At 36.2% G+C, this 13,633-nt stretch overlaps 1 protein-coding gene and 2 long non-coding RNA genes across 3 annotated transcripts in view; 2 read left to right on the forward strand and 1 right to left on the reverse strand.

Annotated features, from left to right (window-relative positions):
- LOC309493343 overlaps positions 1-13,633 on the forward strand; it is a 224,280-nt gene that overhangs the window by 114,567 nt on the left and 96,080 nt on the right. The gene's annotated exons all lie outside the window — the stretch shown is intronic.
- The window catches only part of LOC309493257 (C-type mannose receptor 2-like), a 97,024-nt gene that overhangs the window by 46,624 nt on the left and 36,767 nt on the right, over positions 1-13,633 (reverse strand). The gene's annotated exons all lie outside the window — the stretch shown is intronic.
- LOC309493353 overlaps positions 1-13,633 on the forward strand; it is a 59,296-nt gene that overhangs the window by 33,678 nt on the left and 11,985 nt on the right. The gene's annotated exons all lie outside the window — the stretch shown is intronic.

Here is a 13,633-nt window from a genome sequence, read left to right on the forward strand (position 1 = left end):
ATAAATCTAGCTTACACATTTACCCAAATTATCATACGGCTGCTTAACCAAAGTTAATTTGGGTGTGTTTCTCCATCCCCAATGTAACTTCTCTGTGTTTTACGGCCCTGACGAGAACGTCGGTCTCCTCGGCTATGAACCGCTGCTGGTGCTGACCCACCCACAAAGTTACTTGCGTTTCGCGCTTGATACTTGCGTTTCAGACCGTTAAAATAGGGCCCTATGTGTTTTAAGAATCTCTTTGCATATCTGGTGTGTTTATGTGTATTTATGCTTTTCACTAATCTTATCTGTAGAAATTTGCACTGCATTGTTTATCATTTATTGATATGAAAATAAACCGATGTTGCTTGAAAAACAATATACAAGCACAAACAATATATAGTCGCAATCGTGTGTTTGTTGTATTCATTTGTCCATATAAGGGACTTCCTGGAACTTCATAATTGTATGAGTCCGTTTTGTACTTTCTGGGAGAGATTACCCTCCGGCTTTTGAATGAAACATACATTTCATTTAATTTAATTTTCATTCAGAATTTTTAAAAAGTGTATTTAATTGTTTTCTGAAAATGGTGAATCTTTTCATTAGAGAAAACCCTTATTAGCCAGCTGGCTGTTTGAAGCCTTAAATATGGATTAATAATTGTAGACAAATACAAATAGCTAACACTCTAAAACAGTTCTCACCATTGGTTAAACTGCTCCGAAGAAAATCTCTCTCATTTTCCACATCTTTGCATTTTTCTTCAAGGAAATTAACTTTAGATTTCAAAAATGACTTTTCTTCTTTGAGTTTATTGATGGTCAACTGTTGGGTTGGTGCTTGTGCTGGAATATAAAACAAACAAATAATCTGTCAAAAAATAATTTAGAATGTGTCTTCCACATGAAACACATATTGTATAAAAAACTATAGAGTTTACATAAATTGTCTTCAAGTTAACAGCAACTCACTTTCATGTCTTCAAGAGATAAGGATGATTTATTTTTAATCTGACAGCCTGTTATTATTATCATTCGGCTATAAATATGTGTGTGTACAGCCTATATATATATATATATATATATATATATATATATATATACTTACACATGTGTGAACATCGTCAAATGTTTGTCTCATTAAATAGATTAAGATTTGTTTTTATGTAAAGGGAAAAAATAAAAACTAGTCATAGTCATAAATTAGTCATAAACATTAGCTATGGAAATAAGTTTTTTTTATTTTTATTTTTATTTTTTTATCCCACCGATATTCAGTTAGGACACCAAATGTTTTTGTAATAAACATTTCTGACAAATTTGTTTTGAGGGAACTGAATATGCAATTATGCTTTTAATATTATTAATGATAATAATTTTTGGTCTTGAAATTACATTACCCATATACCAAACCCATATACTTAGCTAGCTTGCTAGAAAATTGTCAACAGGCTGCAAATTGTAACCAAGAATGTTAAGATTAGTTTAAGATTTGATTACAGCAGGGTTCTCTACTCTGGCCCTCGAGATCCACGTTCAACCTTAATCAAACACACCTGAACAAGCTAATCAAGATCCTAAGGAATACTAGAAAGATACAGGAAGGTGAGACTGACCAGAGTTTGAGCTAAACTGCAGGAAAGTGGATCTCAAAGGCCACAGTCGAAAACCCATGGATTACACTACCAACATCAAAGAAACATAAATGACACAATACATTACCGGTTTCTTCCTTGTCATCCTCAATTAGTCGCTGAGGTGCAGTTCTCTTGCGCACAGTTTTGCGCTCTCGCTCCGTCGCCATGCTGCTGTCTTCTGATTGTGAACTATCGGATTCACTAACTCCAATATTGCAACGCGTCAATGCAACATTGCATAAGCTACCGTCTCTGCACGTGAATTCTACTGATGGACACGATTCTTCGAGTGTATTGTCCCAATACGAAATGTAGTTGACCGTAGGCATCAATCCACTTAATTTTAAGCCTTCCAAAACTTTAATTATGTCTTTTGGTTTAAAATTTTCTCCTTTAAATTGAATCAGTGTCATCCTGTGACCTTTTGATCTGAGTCATGTGATCCATCCAAATTGAACCAGGACAATAGTAAAACTACTTGATTAAAATAGTTACAAGAATGTAAATTTTTACAAATAAACAAATGATTACCTAATTATGCTATATTTACTTTTTAGGTGTTTTGGTGCAATTTTATAACATTTCTATTTTATAAATTAAATAAATAAAAAGGACATAAACATTAACATCGAATTTGCGTTTAGGCTATATTAGTTTTTATTTTAATTTTAATTTTTTAAATTTTTATTTCCTGAAAACTGTGGGTGAAGTAGCCTATGTAGAAAATAATTCAGGCAGTACGTTACTTCCGAAGTTCAGGGGTCAAGTCAAATGCTCTCTCACTAACGCCATCATCACACCCTTTGGTTTAGAGTTGGTAGTAGTCGATGGTAACTGTTGCCTGTAGTTATGGGACTTTCGAAGAAAATCCTCTCTCTCTGTAATTGCAGGGATAGAAAAGGGACAAAAAAAATTATCGATTTTTTACAAAAACATAATCTAATGAAGTCAAGAATGAAGTGTAACATCTGTAAGAAATCGATGAAACTACAAAAGACACATACACGCGATGGATATCAATGGTAAAAAAAAAGGAACGTAATTTATTAAAATAATTTTAAAAACTCCTACAATGTTGAATGTTGGTGGTTTTAGGGTATGTCGCAGAAGATCACATACTAGAAAATTAACAAAGAGCTGCAGAGCTGGATCGATATTCGAAAACAGCAGGACCAGCTTACAAAGCTGGATGACTTTTGTTCACCGGTATGTATTACAGTATTGCACCTTTCTCCCTTTTTTCGTATCACATATTTTAGTAATCATCATAAATGAGGTAATATTTGAAAGCTTACAAACTCAAAATTTATCCTGTGAAAACCATTTTGAAATTTGACGTTGTGTTACCATGGAAATGGTACTTTAAATTCAGAAATTTCAGTTTTTTTATAATCAAAAACTTTTCTAATCTTAACAAAACACAAGTCTCGAGGTTCCATATTTGGCAACTATATTGTGATAGAAGTGATATTTAGAGCATCATTTATTAATTTGTTACTTGTAACGACACTGACAGTCCATCCGGCCAGATGTTCTGAATTGGCGACTCCTGATTTGCAAGACACTTGTTTGTTCTTCTTGAGTAAACAAAGAGCATTCTGTTTACGACCCCCTTGGGGCATGTTGACCAGCGGGGGCGCCGCTCGGGCGAGCCTCACTAGCACATGACACATTTATAACAAGCCGAGCGTTGAGCAAAAGGGTCGACCTAGTCCCTTGATTCAAATCTCGCCAACTCACGGGACTCACATCCTGACCACCCCCCGAAAGGGTGGGGGAAAGGACAAGAGTTCACAAAAGCAGCCTGAATTCTGAATGACACACACACACACACATACATGGGCGTAGATTACGCGGGGGACGCGGGGGACGTGTCCCCCCCACTTTTTATAAAATGTAAATTCGTCCCCCGCACTTTTTCATAGGGCAAGTGTGTCCACAACAAGCTGAGGTTTTCGCGGGTGTGTATAGCCTACATCGAGATTTAAAATCCAAAGAGTCAAGTCTATCTACATACGTGACTTTCACGTTTCCATGGTAATCAGTCACTCGTGCATCACGACACGCCCATGCTCGCACCCGCGCCCAATTAATTTTTTTCATAGAGGTCGCAAATGAGTTCAAAACGACAACAAACTCTTCAGTCTTCACTCGATCCTTTTTCACGAAAAAGTCAAGCGCTGTAAGTAAGTTGTCATGTGGTATCTGAATTGTGTTTCACAATGATGAATAACTCTGCCTATTTCTCTTGTTGAATAATTAACAAGTTTCGTTGTAAATTGAAAATATTCACTACCCGCACAAACGTGCGTTTATTTTCAATCTTTTTTTATTCGTAATGTCTTTTATTTTCACAGATGTTATCAAAGCCCTTCAAATTAGAATAAACATGGTGATTGTTAGCCTAATGCTGAATTTGTATTTTCATGCATTAACAGCCTGCTTGAATCAGGCAGCGTTGTAACATGTGTACATGATGACAAACTTTAAGTTATCTTGAAAAAGCCTAACCAGAAAGTTTGAAGTAGTTTTAAAAGCTTGAAGTTTTAAGGTTTTCAATTGGAAAGTTTTAGTTTAGTAAGACAGACAGGCAGATAGATAGATAGATAGATAATTATAAATAGTATTATATTAATAATAAATAGGGAATCACAGATAATGCAAGGATGATTCTGATTTAATTTAATTTAATTTAATGTTAAGTGGCGATTGATAGCCTATAGTTGATAATAATACACTGACGGTAACAAAGTTTCAATTTGAAATGAAAGATGGAGCATAGGCTACATTTAATAAAATTAAGGAAAAAAATGCCCTTTATAAAGGTAAAAAACGTATTCTGATAAGAATGTTTTCCAACAGTGATGTAATAATTGTAGTTTGAATAATTGTAATGTGATGATCAAATATCATAGGTTTGGGGCGGTTGGCGGGTGGATTATTTATTTTTAACAGCAGATTCGGGTGACTCAAAGTGCACCAGATTAATGCATTTATCTTTAAAATGTACAAATTTTCTTCCAGGGGGGCATGCCCCCGGACCCCCCTAGGAGTACCGAGCTCCACCCACAAACACAGTAGGCTATATGATGGTCTATGAAAAATACAAATTTAATTATCTTATTATTAAAATGCATGATCAGGATTTTACCCTTCCGCCTAGTTTTGAGCCAGGAAAAACCCTGCATGTGCAATATAAAGTAATGAACATCGTTCTTTCTTTCTGTTTTATTGCTTTAAAAATAAATAGCATATTAAGCCAATTAAGCAAAAACCTGTCAACAAAAGTCTGAAAAAAACTGGTATTACGCTTGACATTCTGTCCCCCTCACTTTTGAAATGATGGCTACGCCCCTGCACACATACATACACACACACACATTGCCATATATGGACTTCCACTAGTAAAATTTCATTTTACCAACTATTACAACTGTATAAAGAGTGTTCCGGGTGATTTGCATGTTCACCAGTGTGATGTTAGAATAGTTGTGTTTTTTTTGGATTACAGTAAGGTAATCTTAAAGTGCCTTTGTTCAACAAAAGAATGTATCTCTATGTTGCTATCTTTGTCAATATTCGTCCTTAGTATTGTTTTAATCCCCTTTGCACGACGAAGGAGATTTTTGATAAAAGACTGTGATAAACGTTATGGTTCCATGCGTTTTAATTCCCCGAGCATAATATTTTGCCCTCTCGTGATTCCACACGAGGGTCGGGCTGCATTAACACACAAAGAGAATCTTCCCGCTCGGAATGCTCTAAGATGATTCGTCCTCCACGAAAAAGGAGGCGTACACGGGACACTGATAAAAAGTCCAAACCTTCAACCTTCTCTCCTTTTCTCCCTCCTCCAAAACTTTGGAAACCCAAGTCCGGACCGGCTTCGGCCGGCTTCTGCTTCTCTTCTCTTCTCTTTTATTTCTTTGTATGTTTTTCTATAGTCTAGTTTCGTTTTCCGATTCGCCTCTGTTCATTCACGAGCTGAATGAACTTAGCCTGAATCATTCCCGGCAACTTCACCTCAAAGAAAGAGACTCGTTGAACCTCCCGCGCTCGCGCTCGCCCTGGAAGACACAGCACGTGCACGCCTCCTCTCAGACGACTCACGCTGCTCTTAAAAACACACAGGACCCTGCCTTCCTTCCTCATACAAAGAGAACCATATGCAAGTATCGATTATTGAATTGAACTTTTAATGTGATTTCTTTGTGGTCTCTCCCAGCAAACAGGGGACGTCCCCCGGACGTTTTGAACGTCCCCTTAGGTCCGCATTAGGTCCGCTTTGTAACGTTCCCGAGCGGACCTTCGGGGGACGTCCGCATTTGGTCCACTTTGGAACGTTCCCGAGCGGACCTTCGGGGGACGTCCGCATTTGGTCCGCTTTGGAACGTTCCCGAGCGGACCTTCGGAGGACGTCCGCATCTGGTCCGCTTTGGAACGTTCACTGATGGACGTTCTGAGGACATTTATCCGTGCCAGTTTGCGAACGTCTCCCTCACATGCCATTTCCATGACAACACACAATCCAGTCGCCCATGCCTTTGATTTTTATCATTAGACCGGACATCTTGCAACTCAGACAAATGACTGATTAAACTAAAATATAAACCCATATTGGATTTAAAAGGGGATTTGTTTATCCATTAAATTAACTGTGATAATGGATTTTATCTAAAAAACATGGTTTTTGTTTTGCAGATTGAGGTTATAGTTTTATAACTGAAAATAAACTATAGTAAAAATATTATTTATAGCACATGCTGGAAAGAAAGTGGAAAATAACACAGATAAGACAAATGTATCCTAATTTAGACTACCTGTAAAAATGTTGGTCAGGCGATTGAAGGACTGGTTTTATTCAAAATAAGTTATTTTAGGAAAAATATTATTCTAATTATTGCACTTAAGACTGATAGCACATTGCATTTCAAATAACAAAAAAAAGTGTCATATAGCTACACACTATAATTTTGGCAGCAAGTTACGATCAAATGCATAGCCTATCTATGATCAAATGCACCTAAGCGAGTGACGTCATTCATTATGCACGCAGCATGTATCCATGTCTCCATGGCAACGCTCAGCTGTAGTGACAGTTGACGGTCCTCCTCAGACGCGGCCTTGTGTTTTCCCTTTCGTCTGTCTTAAAGGTATTTTTAATTTTTAGATTAGTATACATTAGTTATCGTAAACACTATACATCATTACATATTATGAAAATTTGACTTTTTAAAACGTTTGCTGAAGTTGTCCGCCGTGTACCACTGCTAACCGTTATGCTAACACTACGAAACTAACGTTAGCTGCTAAATGTTGCTGAAATGAGACGACGTTATATTTCACATATTCATATAAAATCATAGCACTACTGAATGTGTTAATTTTGTTGTTTTAGATGCCAGGGGGAATAATTGCCAACGGACTAACCCCACAGCTGACCGACCGAGACACACGTAGCTGCCAGCGCGTTTGAAGACACACACACACACACACACGGAAAGAGCACAACACCTTTACAATTGTTCAAATAAATACTTTGTTCCTTACAACGTGTCTGTTTTCTTTGGTTAGCCAAGTAAAATAAAATAAAAAAGGATGTTAAAAGGACTTCTAATGAACGTTCTGTAAAGGTCCCCGAATGTTTTCCAAACGTCCCACGAAGGTCCCTCGGGACGTCGCACGACGGTCCTGCAAACGTCCTGCGAAAGTCCCCCGCGACGTCCTGCGAACGTCCCCCGCGACGTCCTGCTAACGTTTAAAGAACCCTACACGAAGACGTCCAGAGGACGTTCGCAGAGGACGTTCAGGGACGTTCTAGGGACGTCTTTTTGTTAGCTGGGCTCAAGGGTTACTGTCTGTGATTTTTGCCATAGCCTACTGCGATCTCTGATCGCAGATTTTTGCTTTCACTTCCGATCTCATCTCTCATCCTTCTCTCTCTCTCTCATCCTTCTCTCTCTCTCTCATCCTTTCTCTCATCATTTCCTGTCATTCTATATTTCTCTAATTCTGATCATTTTATTCTCTCTCTCACTGTTATTCGTTATCTTGTATTGTTTAACTGTATTTTATGTACATATACAGGTAACACTTTAGAATAATGGTCCGTAGTTAACAAGTAGCTATGCAGGAAGTAATAGGTAGTACTGCATTAACACCGAACTTAATACTATTAACTAATATGGAAGCAATATTAACTAAGCAGTAAGTAATATCTAATTTAGTACAAAGGTAGTTCCTTGGTAGGTATTTGATTATTACTGAAGAAATATATTCTCATTGAGAACTACTTGTGAACTAAGAAAGAATAACCAATTAATTACTAATCACAAAAGTAACGTCTAAAAAGTGAACAATTGTGGGGTTTTTTTTTTTACTCTTAACATGGTCATAACATTTCAGAAGCTTGTGCCTCAAATGGGTTCTTTGTGGAAACCAGTTTATGAATATTATATTCCCCCAAATACATTAGCTACAGGTTGAGATTGTGACTTCTAGTCTTGCCAAAAGATGGACGTATGTTTATTTCAAACTTAAACATAGAATAATACTAATAATGATAATTTGTTTACAATTTTAAATAATTAGGAAGTGATGCTGACACTCATGATTGGATTAGTTCACTATTATGAGCTCTATTGAGTGTCAGTTCAATATGTCTCCAACTCCAAAGACCTACCTTTATGTTACAGTAGCCGCCTGAGGAGGACTTCTCTTTAGGATTTGAATATAAACATTGATGTTCTCTCGTCAAAAACAATTTGCATCCTTAATGAAGAAATTGGCTGCATTTATGTTGCGATAATCGCAAAACCACATCTTCCAGTTTACAATGTTCGTTATAATATTACTAGTGCCTCACAGAAATGAATGCCTGTATGTGTCAAATATAAAATTAAATTACTTGTATTACTTGTGAAAAACATGCTAACTCCTCAGTAATTACTCAAGCGTTACCTTGTCATCCCGCAGGAACTACTAGTGATGTGGCCCATTATTTTAAAGTGAAAAACATGTTAACTCCTCACTAATTACTCAAGCGTTACCTTGTCGTCCCGCAGGAACTAGTGCAGCCTGGTCTCATTGTTAATACGCAACGTTAGGTATTAATACGTCATTTTCAAAGATAGAAAACGTACTTTTTTGTACATTTCGATATATGCTGAAACGTATAATATGGACGTATCTGCAACGTTTAAACGTAACATTATTACGATGTTACAGCTAAAAAACGTAAACTATTTACGAATATCATAAAGATAATTGTTTAATTTCCCTTTGACCATTTTATAGATTATAAATGTAAGATCTCTTAACCCTACTCCCACACCTAAACATAACTTACCCATTTTATAGACAATATTAAAAGGATAAAACGTAATGGACAGATATGTGTAACGTTAGGGAAATGGCAGTTTTATTAACAATATAGCATTAAAACATAGTTTGAGCCACTAATCCTAGCAGCTACCCCAAAGTTACCCCTAAACCTAACAATTTCTAAAAACTACGTAGGCTACAATTATAAAGGAAAACAACAGACAGACACGTATAATCACAATAATTTATTTATTGAGAAAATGTCAAAACCGGTACCAAAAGTCGTTCACATGACGATGTGTCGCAGTCCTCTCTTGCAGTATATAATAGTTTTGTATGAGGTAACGTTACAGAGCAGAATTTAAATCATTAATCCATGAAAATGTTAATCCGGTTTCGGTTCGCTGTTCGCTCTGTGAAGGCGTGCGCGCTTCTCCAATTCAAATCAAGCGGGAAGGAAGTCGACCGGTAGTTGAAGCCGGCCGCGTGCCACCATCTTGTAGCAGAACTTCACCTGCTGTTAGCATCCCATTGACTCCCATTCATTTTGGCGTCACTTTGACAGCGAATAACTTCACATCTGAGGCGTTTAAAGACTCCATTTGTCCATTATTTATTTCTAAAGAAACACGACAATGTATAAAATGCTCCATTACCTTGTAGCTTATGTTATGGCCCCGTAGAAGCAGTTTTTGTAAAAGTAGGCTAACGATTGCGTCATAACCACGCGACTCTCTGTCGCACAGTAGAGAATTACCGTATGGACGGGAGGAGAAACTCGAGGGCAATCGGGGGGACGTGGAGGCAAAATGACAAAATAATTAATCAGAATACCTAGCACAAGTTTCTCCTGCTCCTAGCTCGTGGATACCTCCTACTCACGCTCTCCGTCTCTGCAATGATTCAGATTTCTCATGCCACAGCCACTAGAGGACAGACGGGTTGCTCACGTCACATCTACGTCGTCAAGCTCGGTTTAAGTCTGCGCGTCAGGAACGGAAGTCCTAAAAAATCGCTGAAAATGGGCTTCTCTTGCCTCAATTGAGTTCCAATGAGATGACTCTGTCCATTTCTTATACTGTCTATGATTCAAATGTAGTACACCAACTTAAACACGGCATGTCGTAATCTGTGACGAAGCATGCGAGAGCCAATGAGCGTCTGATATCACTGCCATAAAACATGTCGTAACGCTTCGGGTGCAATTGTTGAAGTTGAATTCACTACGAGCGCGGGATGCCGGGATTTGACGTTTACGGTCTCTGCTGAGAAATGGAGATGAAGATCGCTGGATAAAGGGCTGAATTTGGATCTATTTCTTGCTAACGACGTATGGATTATAAAGATTTGGATTACATCAAGCTAATAAAATTGATGTCTTTTGTGAATTTATGTTGTGTTTTATTATGGGTCTATAGGAGAAAACGCCTTTGTTTTGTGTCTCACGGTAAATAAACCAAGTATTACAAAATGGTTAAACGATTAAAGAAGGTATTTTTAAGGTTTTAAAGTGTATTCTTGTTAGCAGAAGGCATGAACAGAGTGAAATGTTATTATTTATGAGTAACGTTAAACTGTAATAAATGCGACTGAAAATGTAATTGATAAGACAATTGAATGAGTAATTAGTGAGTAGTTAACATGTTTTTCACTTTAAAATAATGGGCCACATCACTAGTAGTTCCTGCGGGATGACAAGGTAACGCTTGAGTAATTACTGAGGAGTTAGCATGTTTTTCACAAGTAATACAAGTAATTTAATTTTATATTTGACACATACAGGCATTCATTTCTGTGAGGCACTAGTAATATTATAACGAACATTGTAAACTGGAAGATGTGGTTTTGCGATTATCGCAACATAAATGCAGCCAATTTCTTCATTAAGGATGCAAATTGTTTTTGACGAGAGAACATCAATGTTTATATTCATATCCTAAAGAGAAGTCCTCCTCAGGCGGCTACTGTAACATAAAGGTAGGTCTTTGGAGTCTGAGACATATTGAACTGACACTCAATAGAGCTCATAATAGTGAACTAATCCAATCATGAGTGTCAGCATCACTTCCTAATTATTTAAAATTGTAAACAAATTATCATTATTAGTATTATTCTATGTTTAAGTTTGAAATAAACATACGTCCATCTTTTGGCAAGACTAGAAGTCACAATCTCAACCTGTAGCTAATGTATTTGGGGGAATATAATATTCATAAACTGGTTTCCACAAAGAACCCATTTGAGGCACAAGCTTCTGAAATGTTATGACCATGTTAAGAGTAAAAAAAAAAACCCACAATTGTTCACTTTTTAGACGTTACTTTTGTGATTAGTAATTAATTGGTTATTCTTTCTTAGTTCACAAGTAGTTCTCAATGAGAATATATTTCTTCAGTAATAATCAAATACCTACCAAGGAACTACCTTTGTACTAAATTAGATATTACTTACTGCTTAGTTAATATTGCTTCCATATTAGTTAATAGTATTAAGTTCGGTGTTAATGCAGTACTACCTATTACTTCCTGCATAGCTACTTGTTAACTACGGACCATTATTCTAAAGTGTTACCCATATACATATAATCCGTGTGTATTGTGTAGTTTGATGTATTCCTTAGTTCGATGTATTAGTCCAATTATTAAATTCCATATGTCCTTGATTGACTCTGTCTTAATTGCCCATGTTGCGAAGTCACTGAAATGTTCGATCTTAGCTATATGCTTTATCTTGGTACGATTTAAGTAACCTAATTTCACAAACACAGAGAGTTGTTTTTTTTCAAGGCCTGGAAAAGATACTCTTTCTTGTGTTTGTAAGAAGGATAATTTTCCTTGAGAGTTAAGTTAATCTTACGTTTAATGTTTGCTGGACAAACAGATTGTTTGATAACTAAATTAATTCCATTAAAGTTATCCCATAACTTCGAGCTGAAATAAGACTATTGATGTATTAATGACGAACCATAACCCGTTATGGTAATCATTCATATATCAATCTAGTTCAGCTGCGATAAATTAATGTAACTGTAATATGCAAAATATTAATCATATTCATGATTAATTATTAAAATTCCCTATAGATCATTTGAGCTAATATTAATATTAATGTACAACCCATTGTTGCTACATACTCTTTTAGATGTATGGCTTTGATTTTATAGTAATTTTATAGTAAAACAATGCATACTTTATAGTAAAATATATATTCTATATAAAATAAAATAAATGTTTAGTACAGTATATTTGATTAACTGTACATTTAAACTTCCATATAATTGTCATACTTAAATTTTTTTTTTGCAATAATCTGCTGGGTATCTTCTTTAAAACAAGACCAAACATACGTCTATATGTATCTCTAGCATTGTTGCATTCTCATTACAACCATTTAAGTTTGGATTGTGCATTTTCACGTCTATTCTAAAAAAAAGGGGGGTGACAATTAAAGGATTAAATATTTACACAATATTACTTATTTCTCAAAATATTATGATTATTCATGAATGACAATTCATGTATTGTTACAACATTATTGTTGTAATATGACCTTATTCACATAATTTTGACATTATCCTCAAAATAAAAGTCATCATATTGCTACAACTTTATTCTCATAATCACAGACTAAAAGACCCTGTCATATTGGCATACTGAATAATTTAACTTTGGGCAAATATGTTTTTGCAAAGATAAAGCAAACATCATTGTGATACTGTAATGACCAATGTGAATCTTTTTACACATTTTCTCTCTGGTTAACAGATATTGTCAAGGACTGAGATTACGACAAGTGGATATGATCCAGGACGGGATAGCCGGAAGCTCAGCAACACTGAGCAAAATGACAAAGAAGCTAAGAATGGTCTGTAGAAAAGCCTTGAGAAAGTACAAAAGAAAGACAGGACAGGTTGTGGGGGGAAGGACAGAGTTTGTCGTCATAGATGAAAGCAATTTCCATCACAAAAGAAAGGTAGAATATCTACATTTATTTCTAAGGCTATAATATATAATGTCTCTTGTGCAACTTAACTTTCAAATCAAATCAAATCACAAAAATAAATTGCCTTTTGAAAAGGTAAAACAAAGCAAGGAGCATCATGATTGGAGCAACATGCTTTGGCATAAACATTTTGCTCAAAAAATACATAAACTCTTAAGTCCTTGATCAGTGAGTTTTGCTTGAGCAAAAGTTATATTAGCTGTTCTAGAAAATTGTTTGAATAGAATGATTTAAAGACAAAACAAAGTTGTAAAAATTATGAGAAACTGATGACAAACTAAATATTCAAGACAACACAAAGACAAAAGAAACTTATTGAAGGTTTTTTTTTTTTTTTTGTATGGACGAGGAAGAGCTGGCGGAACATGGAGAAGAAAAAAGTGGGTCTTTGGGATCTTGGCCATTAAGGGTGTTAGAAGACGACCAATTTTGAGGCTAACTGAACGGCGCTCAAGAGATCACCTGATTCCAATTGTAACAAGACATGTTCGGCAGGGATCAACCATTTTGAGTGACGAATGTAGACCCTACAGGAGAGCTTTGAGCACACTTGGCTACACTCACTACACTGTGAATCATAGCAGGTGGTTTGTAGACCCAATTCATGGAGGCCACACCCAGAATATAGAAAGAGCATGGTCAACATTTAAAGCCAGATTTGGAGGTTGAGAGGCAATAGGACAGAAA

The sequence above is a fragment of the Leuciscus leuciscus genome, assembly GCF_965113295.1.
Source record: "Leuciscus leuciscus genome assembly, chromosome: 2".
NCBI lineage: Eukaryota > Metazoa > Chordata > Actinopteri > Cypriniformes > Leuciscidae > Leuciscus > Leuciscus leuciscus.